Source organism: Rhipicephalus sanguineus, chromosome 6 (genome assembly GCF_013339695.2).
Source record: "Rhipicephalus sanguineus isolate Rsan-2018 chromosome 6, BIME_Rsan_1.4, whole genome shotgun sequence".
Classification (NCBI taxonomy): Eukaryota; Metazoa; Arthropoda; class Arachnida; order Ixodida; family Ixodidae; genus Rhipicephalus; species Rhipicephalus sanguineus.
The window spans coordinates 158,343,005-158,365,560 of NC_051181.1; the positions used below are offsets into that span (position 1 = coordinate 158,343,005).

Here is a 22,556-nt window from a genome sequence, read left to right on the forward strand (position 1 = left end):
ACTCGGGAACAAAATATTTGATTTATTCCTTTACTTATTTTAACGTCATCGTAATTTTTTTCTTTATAACATAGAGAAATGGAGTAGCCGTGGTAATATTTTCACCTGAAGCTCTCCACAGCAGGCCTTGTTTGAGAGAACGGCAATGGCGTAGCCAGGTGGTGGCTAGTGGGGTTCAACCCCCTCACTCCCCCCCCCCATTTTTGCATTTTTTATGGACATATATGTAGCGGCATCTTCATCACCGCTCACGATCATCATCACCATTTTACCATTTACGCGCCGCGCCTCTCGCGCAGCTGATGCCTAGCGCTCGAGGCGCGAGCAGGAAAAAGAACGTGCTCACGCTCCTGGAGGCTGGACGCCGGCAGCCGCTGCCGCTCTGCTGGTACTAGGGCCTTCGAATAAAGTGGCGAGATTTCGGCACGGCAACTTCGGCACGGCAACCCGGCCTACCCACGAGCGTGGTTCTGGCAGCTCGACGCCTGCCTCGCGGTGAACGGCGTCACCGCACAGCCACTGATGCACGATATCCTGCTTGACGCCCTCCCAGCTGAGCTGCGTCATCTGTCCGCCGCGTCGTCATCCAGCCCGCAGCCATACGACGACCTCTGCGCTGCGGTGCTGGCTCGCTATGGCGAGACGTACCGCCCGCTACCGGGGGCCCGTGAGCTCCGGGTTTCCCCTCCGCCAACGCGAGCGGTACCACCCGGCCCTCAGCCCTCCCATGACCGCGACCTACCTTCCCCGGCTACGTCTCTATCCACCTCTCGTCCGGCCACCAGCGCAGTGGTTCCCGCGCCGGACGACCCGCCCGACGATGTTCAGGATCCCACGCCCGAGATTTCCGCGCCCGACGACGTTGCTGCTGCCACCGACCAGACCGCCACAAGCCGCGTTTCTTCGACGCCCTCGGCCGACGGTCCATCAGGCATGCCACCCATCCGCCCGTCGTCCCTGTCCTCGCCGGCTCTAGATACGTCCCTGACCTCAGCTTCCACGCTGGCTACCTTGCCGCACGACCTGGAAGCTGACACGGACAACGTCTGGCCCGCTGTTCGCCCCTCGCTCGCGGAGGTTTCACCGTCGACGGTACCCGAGCACGACCTTGCACCGACTTCCAAGCTCTGCGCCTCTTGCCAGCAGCGATCAGCGTCGCCATCGACGTCTACCGCAGCAGAAGTGCGTGCCCCTTATCAACTCCGGTCGGACCTGCAGGACGCTGCTACTATGACGGAAGCGCCTGAGGACGAATTGCCTGGTTCGCCGATGGCAGAGCAGCCCGCACATGCCACGCCTGCCGCAAAGGCAGACATCCAACACGCCGACCTACGCACCAGCCCACGTGTGCCGGGCACAGGCGCGGGCACACGCGCGCTGTCGGAACCTCTAGCAGAGCCTCCGCCTGCGGTGTTCCATGACATCCCTCCTCCGGAGTTCTTAACGGGGGTCGCGAACCAGCAGCGGTGTACCTTGAATGCAGGCATGACATTCGACACGGCGAAAGCGTCTTCTACCGCTGCCCGACGCGCTTACCTACCCCGTGCCGTACACCTAATCACTACTCGCATTGCGCGTGGCATGGTTCTGCAACCACGACGTTCCCGCGTCCGTCGACTTGTATACTCGTGCCAGCACGTCCGCCGCAATGCAAAGGTGAGGTCGGCATTGCGCCGCCACCGACTTCTTCATCACTACCCCCCCACTACCCACGTAAGCGGCCAAGTCGACCAGTTGGACATCGCTCAGGTCACAATGTCCACGTACCGACATCCGCGCCAGCGCTGTGCCCGAACAGGAAAAACCCATCGCAGCAGCTACTCGTCGATGGTTGCTCGTCGTGGCTTCACTGTGCCATTTCGCATTGTTTCGCGCACATCGCCCGCACCGGCCCCTGTGCACCCGCCCTCAACTCCATCTGCAGGCACCTCTGCCAGCCGCGCTGACTCGCGCCACCCGGTTCGCTACCGAAAGGCACCATCAAGTCGTCGTGGGACCCGCCTGGGCACGACCCCAGCGTACTTTCGCCCAGTTCTCCGGCCGCTGCGCTTCTCCCAGAGCCGCCCGCCAGAGACCCAAGGGTTCCCGATAGTCCTTCACCGTTGACGACCTGGACTGCCCACGGACATTCTGTCTCGCGTCACCAGCCTTGTATATACGCCCCCATAGTTTTTCATTTCGGCTTCATTTCTGCGGGGGGGAGTAATCTGTAGCGGCATCTTCATCACCGCTCACGATCATCATCACCATTTTACCATTTACGCGCCGCGCCTCTCGCGCAGCTGATGCCTAGCGCTCGAGGCGCGAGCAGGAAAAAGAACGTGCTCACGCTCCTGGAGGCTGGACGCCGGCAGCCGCTGCCGCTCTGCTGGTACTAGGGCCTTCGAATAAAGTGGCGAGATTTCGGCACGGCAACTTCGGCTGCCTTCACGTCTCTCTCTCGCTACATATATGTATACACAAACAAACTACATACAAACAACCTAATAATGTCGTTTCAGGTTGCTGGGCGGCGCAGCAGACCGTCCAGTTCGGCCTGTTCGATCGAGCCATGAGCGATCGAACAGATGAATATTACTTCTACAGTTCGTCTCTGGCGCTCGACATACGTACCTTTTCTTTGTGCATCACGACCGGGCTTCATTTATCGATTGGCCGAAGACAACTCTCACGTCACTGCTTGCGTCATTGCAGCGATTTCGAATTTCGGTGCTCCGATGCTACGGGTGGTTGTGAAGGGTGCCCGGAGTCTACTCGGTTGTCCCTCTATTTCCCGAGTACCGGTAGCTATGTAAATTACACAAAAAAGGTTTCAAAAACCAATGATTGGTTTCTTCATCTCTCTCTCTTTCAAACTAAGCTTGTATTCTTTCCTTCGTGTTAGTGCGGCCAAGTCGACGAAAACATGCGCAACTTACACTCTTTAACTGTCTCAACCGTGTTCTCAAGCACATCGTACATAAAGAGCTGGAACATCGAACGAGAACTGGAACGCCATTTTCACTGCTTTGCTAGCGTCGTAAAGCAGTAAATTTCAACATTGCGAAATCGTTGAGCGAAGCAAACCACAGTACAGGAAGAAACGTTGTGGACAGGATAGATGCACCAACTGGCCCAGCAGTCGACGCTTGTAAATTTCAACACTTCTTTGACGGGACTGTCATATATTGTCATATATTGACTGTAGCGCGTAGTCTGCGCAACTGAGTCGCATTCGTCTCTCCGCCACCACACGTTTGCGTCTGTTTGTCAACACTTTATTTTCTTCATCAATGTCAAGGCACTCTACTCGATTTCACCTTGCTTGACCATGTACTCAGGACGATGCGCGAAGGTCTTGCATTGCCATATTGAAGTTTGTGCTAACATTATACGCATGTAATTGAGGAGGAGAGCTCCGATTCTGTTTAGTCTCTTAGTTACACAGTGGGTTGGTGCAATGGAGACCACATAGAACGCAGCTGGCCTGGCCAGCCTTGTCGCTGGACTGTACACTGAAGATCTGGTGATGCTTTTCATAAATAAAACTTCTACCTCCAGAGCTTCACAAACGACTTATTCGACGAGGGACCCCGCCGCGGTGGTCTAGCGGTTATGAAGCTCGACCACTGACCCGAAGATCGCGGGATCAAATCGCGGCCGCGGCAACCGAAATTTCGATGCAGGCGGAATGCTAGAGGCCCGTGTACTTAGGTTTACGTGCAGGTCAAAGAACCACAGGTGGTCGAAATCGCAGGAGCCCTCAAAAGGGCGTCCCTCATAATCATATCGTGGTTTTTGGATGTAAAACCCAGTCAATTATAATATTAATGATTCGATTAGGAAAAAGAATATTGTGTCTTTGGACAGTATGCCATGAAGCAAAGCGATGGACAGTAAACGTTGAATGACGGGGGTTTCCTTAATAGGGAAGGCGCATGACACAATTGAGAAATCCTCGTAAGTATAGTGGCCGTTGATGGCTTTCCCACATCATGAGATTATGGTAGCCTAAGTTATTGTGAAACGCGGGTACGACTGCGTACACAGCGACTCTAGGAGCTGACCTCGTCAGCTGTTCCTTGCAAGTGGTATTCCGCAACGCATTCACTACTCTCACGTCAGCACCTGCAAGTGAGGCCTGCTCTTGTGGTGTCCTTATAAAGGTTTGTGGCAAGCGACTATTCACAGACGCTTCTTTGCTTCACGTTCGAGTTTGAGTGGTTGAGAGATGCGCCTTCGAAGAGGATTTATCCATTCTTGAGTGTACGGCTTTTCTTACCAAGATGACCAGTAGCCCGATATTTTGAACCCCCCCCCCCCCAAAGGACACCTAACAGAACGGTGCTTGACAAGGAAGAGCTCTGTGGTGTGTGTGTGTGTGTGTGTTGTGTGTGTGTGTGTGTGTGTGTGTGTTGTGTGTGTGTGTGTGTGTGTTGTGTGTGTGTGTGTGTGTGTGTGTGTGTGTGTGTGTGTGTTGTGTGTGTGTGTGTGTGTGTGTGTGTGTGTGTGTGTGTGTGTGTGTGTGTGTGTGTGTGTGTGTGTGTGTGTGTGTGTGTGTGTGCGTGTGTGTGTGTGTGCGTGTGTGTGTGTGTGTGTGTGTGTGTGTGTGTGTGTGTGTGTGTGTGTTCATGTCGCGTCAAAGAAGAAGCACTCACAACTAGATTAATAATATATCCTTAAGGGCACCGTATCGATTATTCTGCGTTCTGCGAAACACCGCGATCGTTGACCCGTTGGACGAATTTGCGATGAAGACACAGGAATGCGGCTTTCCCTTCCGAGGAAGACGTACTGGAGCCTCCGAAAGGGCAGCGGGCAGCTCGAAGATACGAGTCTGGCAACGAAGGGCTATAGCTGCGGTGACGGCAGTCACGTGACATTCCACGATTCATAAAGAGCGTTGCACACGAACGGGGAACGAATGATGGAAAAATTTCAGGAATTCCCCAGTGGAGATATATACCGCGCTGCACGTCAGACAGGAGTGAATGCTCTGTCGGACAGCCTTTCTGCATGGCGTAAAAGAATGTGGGTTGGAATTATGGCCCTCGAGGTAGGGGTGGAACGACATGTGTCTCGTCGGCCATTACGTACGTGGTACTCGGAGTCAGTGTTTTCGGTCCTGTCGCATCTAGGAAGCGACCTTTTCATTACCCTCACCTAACCCAACAGACCATTAAGCCTAGGAAAGCATAGGGGATATTATTTTGTGTTGTTCGAACTGTAGTGTAATGATTTTGGCCTAAATTAATAGATTATTAAAGTGGACAAAAAACAAACGCCCTTTCCGTCTGTGCGATCCTGAACTCACAACCTTCGAATTACGCGTCCGATGCTCTACCAATTGATCTACGACGGAGGGCGCTCCTTCGTCCGTTTGTAGGGTGTATTTATCTGCGCTTAATCCCTCTGCCAGCGCCACTCGTAGCCAAGGCGGCGAGTGTGGAACACTCTTTCTGCCAGAAGGTGTCACGTCTGGACGCGTAATTCGAAGGTTCTGGGTTCAGATCCCACCAACGGAAAGAGACCACGAAAGCGACGTAGTCGTCACGAAAGAGCGGTCGCGGAACAGCGCTTCGCAGCAGAGCATCTGATGTTGTGTCAAAATAATAAACTTATAAATCTGGTAGAATGCAGTTGGGTGACATTTAAGCATTACAATATAGTCTACATGCCTTTGTTCCATAAATAAGCTTTGGAAACATCAGGCAAGCAGGTCCTAAAGCTCCGTGTTTTTCGTAATAATAAAGCGCACATTGTACACAGAAGTCCCAGTGCAGCTGTGCATTGTGTCTGTCTTGTTTGCTCGTTTGTTTGTGTGTTTTGTTCGTGTGAAGCCGGGATATCTTTGCTATGCACTATTTGCCTAAGAGAGGAGTAGCGGGCATCACAGATGATGCGGACCTCGATCTCCTACAAAAGCATTTAATAAAATATAGTAACAATGTGTGCGATGCTCCCGAAGTCTACACTGCTGCGCAGTGGAGATTCCCAGCACATGCTGTTTTTTTTTTCTTTTTTACACGACAATATGGTTCGCGCCGTGTCGAGCAGCCGGCGTCGTGAATCCATTCGCAGCTGCGAGAAGCGATGTAAACAACTCGGCATCGAGGAAATTCTCCGCGGCTGAGCGTGCAGAAAGACCGAGTGCAGCGCAATAACAAAGCCACGCGCATTACGCCAGTAGTCTGATGAGTGGTCCAATCATAGTTCAGAGTTCAGCGAAACGCAGCACGCGCCGCAAAAGCCGTCAACATGTGGTCGCGAGGTCGCCTGCGAGCCGGGATTTCCCCAAAGCGGGGCGGTTGAATGCGGCGCGATCCGCTTCCAGCTGTATTTTGCTTTGCATTCTTTTATTTCCACGCTATTTTCCTCAAAGAAGTCGGTGTTCGTAAATGTAATTATAGCTAACAGCCGGGCACTCAAAGTGTGACTGAGGAGTGGTGCAGCGGAGACTCGGCCGTGTTCCCTGATTGGTTGTTTTTCAAACTCTACTGCGCCTGCTTCGAGGCGAATCATCATGCAGAAGGAGAATTAAGACGACCGTGTTATTCGTGCTGAGGAGAGCTCTAATGAGCGCCGCGGGAGAAAAACATGGGCTCGAAAAAACGCCCAGTAGCGGCACGAACATGGATGGTCCCGGCGAAGGAGGAAAGAAAGAAATGGACGAGAAATGAAGACAGGGATGCGATTGTGGGCTTGCTCCTTCAAGTTCTGTTTCTTCAGCTTCTTTATTGGCCGTCGACGTGCTTGGAATGACGCTGTTGTGCTTACGACGTATTCGCGGACGCGTTATGCGTATACGGTGTACCACGTGCGACAAGCACGCGTGCAAGAAATTTAACGTATCCCAGGCTAGAGACGTGCCTCGCCTGTCTCTTCTACGTGTTTCCACATTTGAAGCGAAGCTTTACTACCCTCTCAGACGTTATTAGCCGGAGTTACTGCTGTTTTACCGGATGGGCCAGCGGCGTAGCAGTCTAACGCTGTAGCTCATAAACATAAACGTTGCGTCAGAATGTCAGACAACACTTTCAGTACATGCAAAAAATAATTGTACGGGTCGCATTTAGGTAAATGTCATCACGAAACAATTGCGCTACAATGACTATTTATGTGTTTATTTATTAATCAATACTGCCGACCACTGTGTGGTTCGTGCAGAAGGGGCCGTACAACAAACAAACAAAGCGATAACAAGCAACTAACAAACAGGCCAGCAACAAAAAAACATACAGAATGCAAGACGTAGGGCATAAATTACAGGCGTTCCAAGTCGAGTACAAAGGGATTTTATCAAGAACAGTTGAGGGTAGAGCATTCCAATCTGATACTGTTCTTAGAAAAAAAAGCTGTATATATATATATATATATGTATAAATTCGTTCTTGCAAAAATTAGAATATAAATGCATGGTTATGTTACTGCCTCAATGGGTATACCTATTCCGAAGTATATAACGTGGTATACATTCCAAGTCTCTTACAGATCGTCAACGGACGCTCTAGATAAATTGTACTTTAAGTTTATTCAAGCGGTTCGTTTGCAGGCGTCATAGAAAAATGTCCGCGCATTGTGACGGAGATAAGTCACACCGGCGCACGTTTTTTTTTTTTTTTTTATCCAGAAAGGGCATGCGGTGACAGCGACGGACCACCCGCTGCAGGTGTCGCTGCGCACCGTTTTCTCCTCTTCCGTCTGCACGGAGGAAAAGGAAAGAAGACGGCCGTCATGCGGACCCATCAAGGCAAAATGGCTCGGCAAGAGGAAGAAGACGGCGACACGCGAAGTCTCGACGCAGCATCTCCGCACTGCACCACGAGGCTGTGAAGGAAGCACGCGTCGAGAGATTCCCCAAATGAAAGCTCGCAGTCGTGAGGCCATCTGTCGCTCGAGTCGCAGAGATCCGTTCTGAAATTAATAATAATAATTGCTGCGGTTTTACGTGCGAAAGCCAGGCTATGATTATTGGGGTAAGCCGTAGTGGAGGGCTCTGTAAATTTGTACTACCTGGAGTTCTTTAACGTGCACCTATGTCTAAGTATACGGGCCTCTACCATTTACGCCGCAATCGAAAATGCGACCGCCGCGGTCGTGGGCGAACCCGCGACCTTAGGGTCAGCAGCCGAGCACTGTAACCACTGTACCACCGCGGCTGACCCGTTCTCAAGGTAGGCATAGTGTATACTATAGGTTTTCAGTAATCCGTCCGTATACAACCACCAAATAACACCACAACCGCAATTTCATCATGCTGGGAAATGCTATAGATGTCGTAGTAACGCTAAATATAGTGCATAGCAAAATGTTAAACAAGAAATCCATATTGGACGACTTATCGTCGCTTCAGGCCTCCACTTTCCCCTGAACTTCGGTCTTGTTTGCATAACAACGTACTGCGTTATTATATTTTCACAGTAGATTGCCCCATGCCTCCCACTGATTAGTGCCACCGAGAGTCGTTCTAATGCACATATAAAGAGAAGAGTAGCATGCAGTACCTACGTTTCACTAAACACTGATGCACTCACAATAACGACATCGAGTACCGGTAACATTGGGTCCTGTCGCCCTTTGACCCCAAGCGCATACTCATTTTGGTTTTATTACCTAGCACGCCTGGTATCTACAATGCAAGTGACCCGTATTGTCGCACTTTCGCATTCCAAACACGGTAATGTTGCGCTGCTTGGTTATGCCGTTAAGTTGCCCGGGAGACTTAAGGAGAGAGATAACGAAGGGCCATTAGCGTTATCTCTGTAGAGCCTGTCCCACAGTCACGTATACGCACTCGCGTACCAGCTATGCGTGCCAAACCGCCCGAACACACATGGTCGCCGAGCTGTCTTTCCGCGTTTTTCCTGTATAAGTTATGTTTTTGTCCAATGTTGTAAAAGGCTGTGCATACGTAATGTTTTATCTTTGTGCACCAATAAATGTTTCAGTGAATGCTCATTTCGATGGTATGGAGATTGTTGTCCACGTGTCAGTCAGATCTAAAAGAAGGTCTGTGCTTATTTATGAGAAAAAGAAAAACACGAAATAATCAAGTACCACGCTGCCGTAACGACGCGGGCTATATGGCCTAAATTCTACGGCCAAAATCTCAAGTCGTTTCATTCGTGAGAAAGAAGGAAGCAAGAAAACGAAAGGGAGAAGGAGGTTAAGCAGAAACATGTCCGGTTCTCTACCCTACGCTGGGGGAAAGGGAAAGGGGAGTGGAAAGATGAGAGAGAGGCGGGAAGGATAGAAGGGAATGAGCAATAATTACGCTGACGCGTACATGTCGGCTGCGATATGCAATAGTCAAAGGAGTTCACACAGGACCGTAGTCCTCAAAACGCACAAAAGTGCTTTAACTGCCTTGTGGGCCGTCCAGCGATGTGCGCGGTGCTCCAGCAGCAACTGCACGGGGAGCGGCTGGTTCACTGAAATGCAATAATGCACAACATTACGACATTGCAATGTTGGGCATCACAGTTTTGTAATGCCCTACAGGCTAGTATATGTGGGCTTTAGTACGTGTTCTTGTGTGTTCTATTTTCGTTGTGTCTTCGGTAATACGAGTGGTGCATTATCACGCCTGCGAAAACGTTGCGCCTTCCGCCATCCCCGGGTGTACGGCTCGACGGGCGAGTGGGTAGCGCATCGAGTCCAAGGGTGTGCCACTGGTCACTGGGTCAGTGAACCCACGCCGACCTTTCCGTTGGACAGCGGCGTCTTATCGTCCGTGCGTCCTGGCACTCGGCTTGCCCTCGTCTCTTTTTCCGCCACTTGTCAGGAAAAAAGGAAGGCGTGCCAGCTCCCCTCCACTCAGTCACGCGAGCAGTCAGGCATGAAATCGCGCCCCTTCGCTGCTGCTGCTCTAGGAAGCGGCAGCAATGAGCGGATACGGCTAGATGCGTTTTACCTAGGCTTGCACACAGCACACGCGAAGACACTCGCAGACGCGCACACATGGACACATGGATACGCACACACATGCAAACATACGTCGCTCGTAGCAGCCAACTTGCCTTCTGTTTGGAACATGTTCGAGCATTCCGCAAATGAGAGACGCAACAAACAAGACGTCAATTTACTACGGGATGTGACGTAGCGATTAACAGTGGGCTAACTGGGGAAGCCACAGGGGTGTAGACACTGCACAGGGGCAGCGCCAGAGGGGGTCACGGCACCCCCCCACCTCAGTATTGAAAGCAAAGCGGTAACTTCCAGTGTTTCCGAAAGCCATTCTAGCCACGCAAGCATGGAAAACAGTGCAGACGGCAGGACAATAGAGTTGCGAACACGAGAGAGACGCTGTCTCTTCTTTACCGCTGTCTTTGCTGTTCGTCATGTTGAAACTAACGAAAACTAACTAGTCCTTGTCACGGATTCTCATTAGTCGCAGTTAAGGGAAGTTGTGGACGGAGCAAAATGGAAACAAAGGGGAGACAAGAGAAACGGTTTGAAAGTAATGGCTGCGATGAAACGGTTGTCCTCGTATAAGTCTCCCACGGCCGTCGCTCCATTCTCTCGTTTTGTTCCACGAACGAAACGCGAGCACGCCCGTTCTCCAAGGTGTAACGCTACGTCCGCCAACGCCGCCGGGCAGCTGCCGCCCCGCCCATGACGCGACCGGCCTACGTCATCATTCAGTTCAGGGTTGCAAGGACGCTGGAATGCTCGCGGCCCTCCCGCGCACGCGCCCACCAGCCACTGCACCGCGTCTGCTGCACCAGCCTGGCTTCGCCGCAGTACGCGCACAGGGGCTTAGAAGTTTAAGCACGTGCCGTGACCCTCCCAGATCAGGCTGTGACCATCGGACGACGTGCGGCTTCTGTTGATCTCGATTAATGTGGACGTCGATCGGTGGCACGGCTATCCAAGTTGGGAGACCTAGAGAATTGTCTGCATTGACTTTTAAAAACTAAATAATTAAATTCTTGGGTCTTGCGTGCCACCGCCAAAATACGATTATGAGGCACGACAAAATGAGGAATAAGGATTCATTTTGACCTCCTGGGGTTCTTTAACATGCACATAAATCTGAATACCCGGGCATTTTCGTATCTTAACGCGGCCGCATTGCTTGAGGATCGAACCCGCGTCCTTGAGCCTATAGCACTGCAGCGCCGTTGCCGCCACCACGACGAGTGGCCTAAGTTGGGAGGACAAACTAAAAAAAAAAGAGAGAGCTTTTTTAATGTTTCTTTTTCATATCGCACGTTGCTCACTCTCTAAGCAGTGCAGTCCCGGGAGCACTTCTTGTAATTGCTGCTTAAAGCTCATGTAGTCCGCGATACTAATAATATCTGTGGTTTTGCGTGCCAAAGCCAAAATATGATTATGAGGCACGCCGAAGAGGGCTGCAGAATTTTCGACCATCTGGTGTTCTTTAACGTGCACTGACATCGCGCAGCACACTGGCCTCTAGCTTTTTGCCTCCATCGAAATGAAACCGCCGCGGCCAGGATCGAAATCGCGACTTTTGGGTTAGCAGCCGAGACATGTAGTCCGTGGCAGCGAGTGTCTGCGGATCTCACAAACTTAGTTTCGTGAAGGTAGGTTAGCGAGGCTCGACTGTGCACATGTGAGGCGGTGGCCCTTCATGCCCGCAGCAATTAGGCTCTTGTGTTGTGAAGGCTCAGTTCCCGCTAGAACTGCTGTCGTATGTAGCGGGGGCAATACTTTACTGGGTCAATGTTGGGAAGCCACGTGCGGGTGCCTTGCTTCACGCCCTTCGGCGATCAAACGATGTAGAGTGAGTTCCTGAAGAGGCGGGGCAATAGAGCAATAGGATTTATAGCTCACTCGTACTACTTGGTAGAGCACGTGTGTCTCTCACTGGTGTTGCTCCATTGAACGTAACGGTGTTTCTTGCACCTGTAAGGTGGAAATGAGGGCATTGCTGTAGCGGGAGCACAAGCGCTACCGATATAAGCTGTTTTAAAGTACGAACAACGCATACTTTGTCACTAGCGCCGTTTTACATGTTAATGATATGGTGTGTACTTGATGTGTGACATTCCTAGATGAGCATCGAGCGTCTCCAATCTTAATTTTGATCAGACTACGACCCCGTCTTTACAATTAGTGTCATTAACATCCATTTCCTGAAAACGGTAACTGTCAAAGTTGTTTTGTGTGACCTTATTCTTTGACTCGCGGCCACCGCCCCAAATTAATTCATCTTGTATGTCTTCGTGCTTTCTGGGAGCGTTCTTCGTTCTTCGCGTGTGTTTTTTGTGTCAACTTGCTCGTCCAAACCAGGCCATCGGAACAAGCGTATGCGGGAAACAGACCCTGGCATGGATTTTCGGCTCCCGGCTGAAATGAACCGAAGACATGACAGTGTGCTCCAACGGATTCGCCTGGGCGTTGCCTTCACACGACGCTACGCGCACTTAATCGGCCACGCGGACAGCTCGAACTGTGAACGCTGCCAAGTGTGTGAAACTTCAGCACATCTATTTTATTACTGCCCACTCTACATGGAAGACGCTAGCTTCAACGCTGACAGTCGTCACAGTAGAAACACTTAGTGTAAGTTATATTTTGTCCGCAATGTGCGATCAGGCTGTGTCAAACACTACTACAAGGGCTGTTCTGAATTTTCTCTAGAGCACTGAACTGGACCCAATGCTATAGGGAAATCACTGTGCTACGTGGCTGTTGTACATACGCATCACCTCTTCCTGTCCTCATCATCATACCTCATCTCTCTTTATTTCTCCTTTCGTTTTTTCCTGTGCAGAGTAGCAGGCCACAGCGTACTAGTTCACACCGACCTCTGCGTCGTCTAATAAATTCTCTTTCTCTCTCTCTCTCTCTTGTGTCAACTACGCAGTGCAACTTAGCTTACTTGCTTCAGAACAACCAACCAGCCTGCAAAATAGTCTTTAGCGTTTACGAGAACAATTAGTCAGGGCTGAAGAACCTGCGCTGTAAATGAATACCATAGAGATGTACAATGTCTTTCCTTTAGGCATGCAATGTACTTGCTCAGTCAGCGGAGCTTCGGTCACCAGATTTTGTGAAACGGTTGGCATTCGACTGAGAGATACAAAATGAAGAATTAAGATAGTTCAAAGTCTTCTTAGCGTCCGTACACCTACCAGAAGTCTTATTTCTGTGAATCGAATGCATTGGCTCTCCTATCTTCGTGGGTGGAATAGCACTTCTTTTTTTGATGCTGGTAAACTGTTTTCATGACAAAGAGACATGGCACTCCATTTCTTCGTGACATGGAGTCTCGCCGATTCTGATCGATGAGGGATAATTGGAGAAATCGCGTTGCGAGAAAAAGCTGCATCGCTATGTTCCTTATACTATTGCGCAACTGTCTTTATTTATTTATTCTGCACGTGTTGTGTTTTTCTGCATGTAAAGAGAGAAGTACCGAAGCACTTCTCTTCGGTACTTCTCGCATGTTAACCCTGCTTACTCGTAATGACCGTTATTACTGGAACGAAAAATACGCTGAAGGGAGCCTCTGCCCCGAGTTCAGTGAGGCTGACGCAGAGGTGAACTCTCTTCGGAGAACATGCGTTCCTGCAATCAGTCCAGGGGAGAAAGGTGATGCTGGGTTGAGGTGGTAGCAGTCCGAAGAAGACTGTTTGCACAACAACCCGCGTTTTGGTTTCGACACCCTTGATTCCCAGCAGGACATAATAAGTTGCCGGTTAGCATTTATTTTCTTTCTTTCTTGTTATGTTGTTGTTTTGTTGTTATTTTGCGTGAAGGGAGCATGTATGCTCCCTTCACGCAACGCTTTTTCGGTAGCCTGTGAGGTAACTGAACAAACAAACAAACAAACAAACAAACAAACAAACAAACAAACAAACAAACAAACAAACAAACAAACAGACAAACAAACAAACAAACAAACAAACAAACAAACAAGCAAACAAACAAACAAACAAACAAACAAACAAACAATATACAGAAAAAGAAAGAAAGAAAGAAAGAAAGAAAGAAACAAAGAAACAAAGAAAGAAAGAAAGAAAGAAAGAAAGAAAGAAAGAAAGAAAGAAAGAAAGAAAGAAAGAAAGAAAGAAAGAAAGAAAGAAAGAAAGAAAGAAAGAAAGAAAGAAAGAAAGAAAGAAAAAGAAAAACGGCAATAGCGCGAGGGAACCATGTACCGCTCAGTCGCCCGACTTCCAAGGTATCGGGGAGCATCGCGAATGAGTTCTTCCAGTTTCGCAGCTCTTCAGTGCATGGATGCACTTGAAACGTTTCCCACGAATCGGGCTCCGTGTATTTTTGGTATATATTCTGCAGCGTATCTAGCGTCGTGAGCCTCCTAGAAAGACAAGTATTCCCAACACTCCTTCACAATTGTGCCGAGTATGTTTGCTCGAACGCTCCTTGCCACTCGTCTCGCGACGGCAGAGGCTTCCGAAACCGTGCCGAGTTCTTTTTCTCGGCGATGCCTGTGGCGTAGACTGCTGCGCGGGCGCATCTTAAGGGATTCCACCGGTTTCTTCGAATGGCTCCATCCACTTGCCTAATTCTTCTTTTTCTTTCCGGTTTTGTTCGTTTAGAACCTGGACATCGAGACATCTCAATAGTTCTTCGAAGGACAGTTTTAGCAGGATCGGATCGATGAAGAGTAGATGACAGTATTGCGTGCCGCCGCGCCTCGATCGTGTGGCAACCGACAAATACTCAGGTAAAATATAAGCGAAATAGCGGCTACCTTGATCATCTGCGAGCGATGTAAAGAAGATGGGCTTACGTCGACAGACAGGCGAGACCGTTACTGAATATACGTGACATAACAGGACCAGTACAGCGGAATACTTATAACCTAAACTTGTCAAAAAGGAGAATGGGAACGATGGTAGTAAGCACTACTACGTAGAAATAAAGAAGAAACGAACGAACGAATATCGGCACCGTTCTATTCGCCGCGAGATCGGGCTACAGGTGGCAGCACCATCGCCGCGCTAGTGTGGATAGGCGGTTGTCGGCGCGTGTACAAGCGCGCGCATCATCGCTTCGTTGTGAGCGTTTTGACCCGATTTCCGGCAAACAAAATGCGTTGACTGCAGCTTTCTGATAATATGTGCGCTCTTCATTCCCGAATTAATGAACGAAGCCCGCTGAACGTCACTTACTCGTGAGAGGAGCGCATTCTGCCCACGAACAGGTTGCTCGCCTTCGGCAACAGTCGGCGTTGTCGCAATGGATGAAGACTTTTTTGAAGCTTGACTTGTACATGTTTAGCTTGTATTCCACCTACTACGCACTGCTGTATAGCGCGACTGAATTAACTATTTCCTTCTTGTTCATATGGATGCCCCCCAACAAAACGAAAGCCCGTATTCCTGCATGAAGAGTTCAAATAGCACTTTGTGCACTGCGTGCTCAAATATTCATTTGCATTTCTTATTCAGTTCTCCATGAAATGTAGGACAGTTGATAGCATTGCTGAGGAAAGCTACATGACTTACAGCGCTTTAGCGCTACGGAAACGTTTAACACGCACACGTTTGTTTTTATTCCAGTAACAGTACACGAAGGTACAGCGCGGAACTTTCTTCGATTGATTACTTGCACGAGAGTAATGGAACAAAGGCTCGGTTATTTCACGGGACCAAAGTACGTTTTTTCATGCGAATATTGTCCGCTGCCTTCCGTCAATCTGAACAACGCAACACAAACGCTCAAGATAACGTAAAGAAAAAGAGATGCGGCAAATATAAACTACGCCATTTGGATTAATTTTCACCATCAGGGCTCTTTAACGCGCACCTAATCTAAGTACACGGGTGTTCTTGTATAAATTTCGCCACAAGCTCAATTTGCGCAAGGCAACTCAGTTTTGCGATTTCCGTGTCATTTCATTTTCTGTTATTTTTAGTGGATAATTTAAGTACCGAAGTGTCAGATGTGACTTCACAGAAATAGTTCTCTGTAGTGGGACCCGGACCGTACACAACTAAAGCTTGTCGCGTAACCTATAAACGGCAGTCCCAAAGTTATACGCCTAACCCCAACGCGCAAGTGTATGATAGCCTTTTTTTTTTTTTGCCACCGAGCCGCTAAAAGGTTATATTCACATGAGATTTAATACTTCCCATCTTTACGACAACGCCAAGTGCACTTTGCAATGCGCTTGAACCACAGCGCGGAACCTACACTGATATGACTCTCGTTAACGGAGGGTACGACGACCACACACAGCACTCTCGACAAGTGCACTCACTGATCTTATTACAGTACATATATAGCCGATCAAGGCCAAATGCTTCTTTTCGTCGTGTTCGGCATACGTACGGGCGGTTAAAGTGCACTGACGCAACGGAAAAAACCGCCTTTTGAGGACCTGCATGACGTACGCGCACATGCGAACACAACGTGGCTAGCAGACGACGCATGGAGCAATCCACACTAGGCGCAATTCAGCCAGAATCCGCCAGGCGGCGACTCCGTTCGATCTCGCGGCCAATAGACAAATATGAAGGCGAAAGCCTTATATGTCTTCATACTTTAGGTATGTTCGTGCGTGGTTTGCACGTGTGAATGTATGTATACACACGCAATTAAAATCCAGGGTACACATCCATATACACATGCAAAACTGAAAAATTTCGGGGAGGGGGGGGGGGGTTCAACACCCCACTCCGCTTCCCGGCTACGCCACTGATATCCAATGCATTTCGACGACTATGCCATATTCCGCTCTCCACGCAGACGGTACTGGAATACCACATCGGAAGGCAGGGAATGCACCCTTGTGCTTGTTAGGTCGACCAGATTCACCACATTTTTCTTTCCAGAATCCCTCATCTTTCTCGAGCGGTCCACGGTTATGGCGCTTGACTGCAGCCACGAAGGTCGCGGGATCGAATCCCGGCCGTGGTGGCCGCATTTCGATGGAGTCGAAATGGTGGAGGACCGTGTGCTTAAGTTTAAGGGCACGTTAAGGAACTCCAGGTGGTCGAAACTTCCAAAGCCCTCCACTACGGTGTGACTCATAATCATGTCGTAGTTTGGGCACGTGAAATCCCAGATAGTATTATTACAGACATGCTTCAAGAAGTATTAATCAGGCCCGCTTTGAGAGAAGCACGCAAAAAAAAAAGCGTTTCTTCGCTGAACGCTAGAACCTTTCGCGATCAGCTGGCATGTTCGAGCATTACGATCAGCTGGCATGTTACCCTGCGAACTGTTATATGGCGTAAGATGTTTTTTTTAAATTGGGACGTAGAACAATGCATCCTGCATATAGGTTCCGGCGGTAAAATAAAAAATATATAAAATGAAGTGGGCGATGTCTTGGAACAAATGTAAATATTGTAGTTGCAAACTCATACTAACTAACTAACTAACTAACTAACTAACTAACTAACTAACTAACTAACTAACTAACTAACTAACTAACTAACTAACTAACTAACTAACTAACTAACTAACTAACTAACTAACTAACTAACTAACTAACTAACTAACTAACTAACTAACTAACTAACTAACTAACTAACTAACTAACTAACCTTTTCTTAAGATTTTCCGATAACATTCGCTGGACTATAGGAGATTCACAAGCGAATAAGAGATGATCAATGAAGAGGCAGTAAAGAGACGTGCAGAAGAACGAGCTCTTTGATGCGCAAGTTCTCCTTGTTGCGAGGGTGAACGGTTCCCGACAAGAGCGCCGGTGAAACCTGCCTGGAGAGTTCGTATTTCTTTGTAGCCATCCAAAAATAGAGACGCTGTCCAAAACTCCCGTTGAGCGCGTAAATGAGAGGCTCTTTGTATGCTTTCCTCGTATCGACTGGGGCCGCCTACGCTAATCTGCCTCACCAACCGACGGCCGTTCGAATGTGAAAAGAAGAAAGAACAAAAGTTAGGAAAGCTTCCCGTGCGATGAGAACGATACTGCTCGAAGAAAAAAAAAAATTTTTTAAAGAATTGGATAAATAAATGAAGAAAAACCAAATAAGTGCAACGAGCGTGGCATCGCGGTAGATAGACAGCCGAGAAAGAGAATCGGTGTTTTTCCGCTGGTGCGGTTTAATCGGTTCGCGATCATGGCCCCGAATACGAAATGGAGAGCGAGCGGAAATCCGCAGCGACGCTCGGCGCTTCGGCAACACCTCGCGAATACACATGAGACCGATCGGCGGCAGGGCTCTCTGTGCTGTGTGTGTGCGCGAGGGGCAACGATATATAGGCACAGCGGCGCGCATTGGTTTTAGACAGAACCGGCGGTTCACGCCACGACCCCAAACGGCCTGTCTGACCTTGCCCGTTCCGCAAGGCTTGTTACTTCGTATCGCATGAATGTTTGTGACCGATTAGTAGAGTTGCCTCTTTGGCGACTGCTTTCCTTTCCTTTTCTCTTTCTTTCTTTTCCTTTGGTTTTTAATTTCTAATAGTCATTTCGAGCTCGCGTAACGGGAAAACGGGCTTGGAGCAATCATTCAATATTCCTTCATCCATTGTATCATACTCAAAGAGTAGTATAAATATGTGTCAGAACGTACGTGCAAGGCCCCGAAACCAGCGAAAAGATGGTTTTGACATCAGTCCTAATTAAAACTAACACGCAGCCTCCTTAAAAGATATTTAACAAAGTGTAGCAAATATAAATATAAAATTGTGAGAAAATGGTAAGAACAACAAGCGAACAAATGCTAGAGCACGCGTGAGCGCGTGCGTGTGTGTGCTTAAAACTAACTAACTAACTAACTAACTAACTAACTAACTAACTAACTAACTAACTAACTAACTAACTAACTAACTAACTAACTAACTAACTAACTAACTAACTAACTAACTAACTAACTAACTAACTAACTAACTAACTAACTAACTAACTAACGCTAAAATTTATACCCGGAAAAACATTTCTTTTTTCTTGTTTGTTTATTAAGTGTGTGGCCTTTTGCCACTGCTTGCCTTGTTTGCTTAACTTCCGTTAAAACGGCGCTGCGTGGAAAACTTTGTAAAAACGGGTGTGACGTACGAGGTGGAGGAGAACAAGACGAGAGACCTCACTCACGAGAACACAGATTTTAAGTAACCATAGCTCGGGCATTAATTAAAGCCGAACTATACAAATTACGTGGCATTGAGAGGGTGTATATACAAGAGGACAGGCCCGTAAGCAGGAGGGTGGGGGGCGCCCCCCCCCCCCCCGAAATTTTGGTGAAGTATGTGTTTTTACCAAAAATAAATAATGAAAATAGGTGTTTTTCTCAAAAAGTCAAGGTTTTCAGCAAGTGCCCCCCCCCCCCTCGAAAAAAATTCCTGGCTACGGGCCTGCAAGAGGAGTATACTATGCATGTGGGCAGGATGCCGTGCACTGAATAAAAAAAAAGGAATAAAAAGGATGAGCTAGTTGTTGTTTCCTTACCTCTTGGGTTGCACGTGGCATAACGCATCAATGAAATCAAATATAAAAAAAATCACAGCATATCCACGGGGTGAATGATGATGAGTGGGGCGAAGCTACGGAGGGAATCATCTGTAAACCGTGAAACTCTTCCGTGAAATGCGCCCAGTACATAATATAAAGAGTGTGAAACATCGTGTATATATTAAACATCAAACTTTTATTGTACTGTTGGTTTACGTGGTCCCTTCATTATCACTTGTGATCGGTGAAATGCAAGGAAGAAGTCCGCTCCCGAGCGAAAGAGCGCCAAGAGCGACCGCATTCCCCGCTCGCCCTGTGCGAATTAAAGGCAAGGCTAGAGGGAGGACAGGACGCGCGTTCCACGACGCGAGGTCGGTAGCATGCCCAACGAAAGCCAACGGAACGCGATCGTGCAAGTGCTCCGGCTTCGCATCGCCTCATGGTTCCATTTAGCGTCCCAAAACCAAATATATTGCTCAAGGTGTGCCTTGCGTTTTTCGTAGAAGTAATTTCTTTATCATGTACATTAAGACGAAAAGTTGAAAGCTCACTAGAGTGTATCGCCCGCAAAGTATGTCTTTTAGTGTGATTTAACTCTCGTACGGCAGGGTCCTCGCGCCGTTGCCAGTCCACCTCGCCCGTTGACGATCGGGCGAGGTGGCTACATGCAACTACTACTACTACACTTTAAGAAAAACATCTGGCGTTCTTTCGTTCTGCTTTTACAAAACATCTGGCGTCTTTCGTTGGTTTATTTCATCAATCAACGGCGTTTTGAACAAAATTTTTATTGTTTAATCACGCACAGGAGAAATCTCACCAGGCACTACCTTGGAGGTAAACAATGGCTGCTAATGGTAATGAGAGACAGAAGAAGTCGGCTTTTAGCTAACACTTACACTTCTACTTCTACTAACGTTTCCTACTGGAACATGCCAATGGCTGCTAATGGGGAATGAGAGACAGAAGAATTCGGCTTTTAGTTAACGCGCACGCTGCGAATTTTTTATTGTTCAACAACGCACAGGAGAAATCTCCCACCGGCACCACCTTGGAGGTCAAAGCGTAAGACTTGTTACTCACTACTACGACCACGACGACTACGAGGGACGAACGGGTGCCGCCTTAAGGAGCTTCGCCCCTAAAATGTAACCCCGTTTCATGCACAAACCGCAAAAACTACGTATTTAGAGTGTGTTGTCCATTAGCCTCTATTGATAGTATTTAGGTTGGTCGGTACTCAAGTTCGCACTGATATAGCCTATGTCGTTTCGTTTTGCTATTAAAGAGCAACGCCTGTAATTACCGTTTTATTCGGTAAGTACGTATCCTCTGGGATGCATGGCATTATAAATATGCAGTAGCTATAGCTGCACTGCTCGGAATGTCTATTTCAAGAAAGAGAGGGAGGGAGGTACAGCAAGCAGAATAGCACTCGCTTACACCTGCCGGAATATTAAAATGAATACGACAGTTAATTACTAGCGCACACCTTTGAGATCGTAATTAGGGCAGCCCTAACTCGAAAGCACAGGTGAGCTAGGTAAATAACGAACGCCCAGTGCGCCGTAATAGTTCTCGGAAGAGAAACATTGCCGCGATTGTGCAGGCTGACTGGTCACCGGCGTGTCGTTGTAACCACTGTACGGTTTGTCGCGGCAGCCCTCCAAGCGAAGCAATCTCCACAGAAACCCCTTTCTGCCCCTGGGCGTCCTTCGACACAATTTCTTATCGTGGCGACCCGTTCGTCTCGCCACTGCCGCGAGTCTTTTCTTTATTGCTTTTTCTAATTCGCCTCCGCTTCGAACTTCCTTTGTCCTCCTCTTTCGTTTTTTTTTCTTTTCTGCCCGCGCGTGTCGCCGCAAGCGTTCGGCGATCCACGTAGAGGAGCGCTCGTGTAGGCAGAGCGCTGCTTTTCCGGCGGACGGCGTGCGATGCCGGCCTGCCTGCCTCGTCGACCGGCTATAAGAGGCCCGATAAGGGAAACAGCCGAGCCACTTCAGGCTGCTCAGGGCTGTATACTCAGGTGCCTTTTTTACAAAAATAGATTCGGCCACTCTTGCGTACGTCTTGAGGACGACTTCCATTGTACGTATCATATACTTAATTCTTCAGAGCCCTCATTCACAATGTTTTTCGTTCGCAGGTGATATTTGTCGTTCACTCCCTGATTTCGTTGAGGCCATGTCTAACGTCAGGATAGGCTAACGTCAGGATAGCTGGGGCAACGGCTTGTGCGTGGCAAGAAAAACGTTTTTTCTTGCACTACACAAGCGCCTGACCCCACGTTTTGCTGCAAGTGAACGTGTTTTATGCTTTTTTTTCTGCGGGTGCAGTGACCATTTTCTTGTCATTCTGATAGAACACTTTCTTTATACACTTTTTAGCGGTGACGTAGACTCGGTGGCGGTCCAGTACTCTGCTGAACAGACCATTTCCGGGACGCCCGTCATTGTGCTCTCAAACAATGAAGTGTTTCCAGACGACGAGGCCTTCAACCACTGCATGTGGCGCTACAAGTGGCGAGCGTGTCCTCCACTAAAGAAATACGACAAGAAGATCCACCCGATGGCCCTGGTGCTCCTTTTTGACACTTTTGTACTCGAAGAAACATACGCCGGCACTCGCCAACTTGATCAATAAACAATTTTGGACCTAACATCCTGAGTACTTGGTCAATGCTTTGCATTTTCCGACTACACCGACACCGACAAGCGCCAAAGCTCTCGGCTGAATCAGTTCTATATATATATATATATATATATATATATATATATATATATATATATATATATATATATATATATATATATATATATATATATATAGAACAACAGCGATAGAGCTGCCTGTCTAAGGCATAGAATGAGCGCGCCGTATTACATTGGCTCGTTGCCACGGTCGAGCCACGTCTGGAGCACCCTTAAGAAAAACAGATCACAAACGAGGAAAACTCGTTAGCTGTCGCGCAGGCGGGAAGTAGAAAGACGGCAAACAAAGAAAGGCGGATAATGCGACAGCCAAAGCTTACTCGCACCTCACTTATAGAAGTCGGAGAACAATCCTAGAGTGTCATTCCTCGCCAGCCTTGCGTGGGCGTCCACAGTGACAGATCGACATTGACAATGCTGACATGGAGTACGATCGTCGTCGTTATCGCCGCGACACAGCAGGACGGGCGGACGAGTTGCGTAATACGCAATGCACTCTCTCCCGGCGA

General features: G+C 48.6%; 1 long non-coding RNA gene across 1 annotated transcript; it reads left to right on the forward strand.

Moving 5' to 3' along the window:
- Positions 1-21,217: 21,217 nt before the first annotated feature.
- LOC119395526 (uncharacterized) lies at positions 21,218-21,992 on the forward strand. The gene is made up of 2 exons (XR_005184225.2): positions 21,218-21,424; positions 21,735-21,992. It is a non-coding gene; the product is annotated as an uncharacterized LOC119395526 (long non-coding RNA).
- Positions 21,993-22,556: the final 564 nt, after the last annotated feature.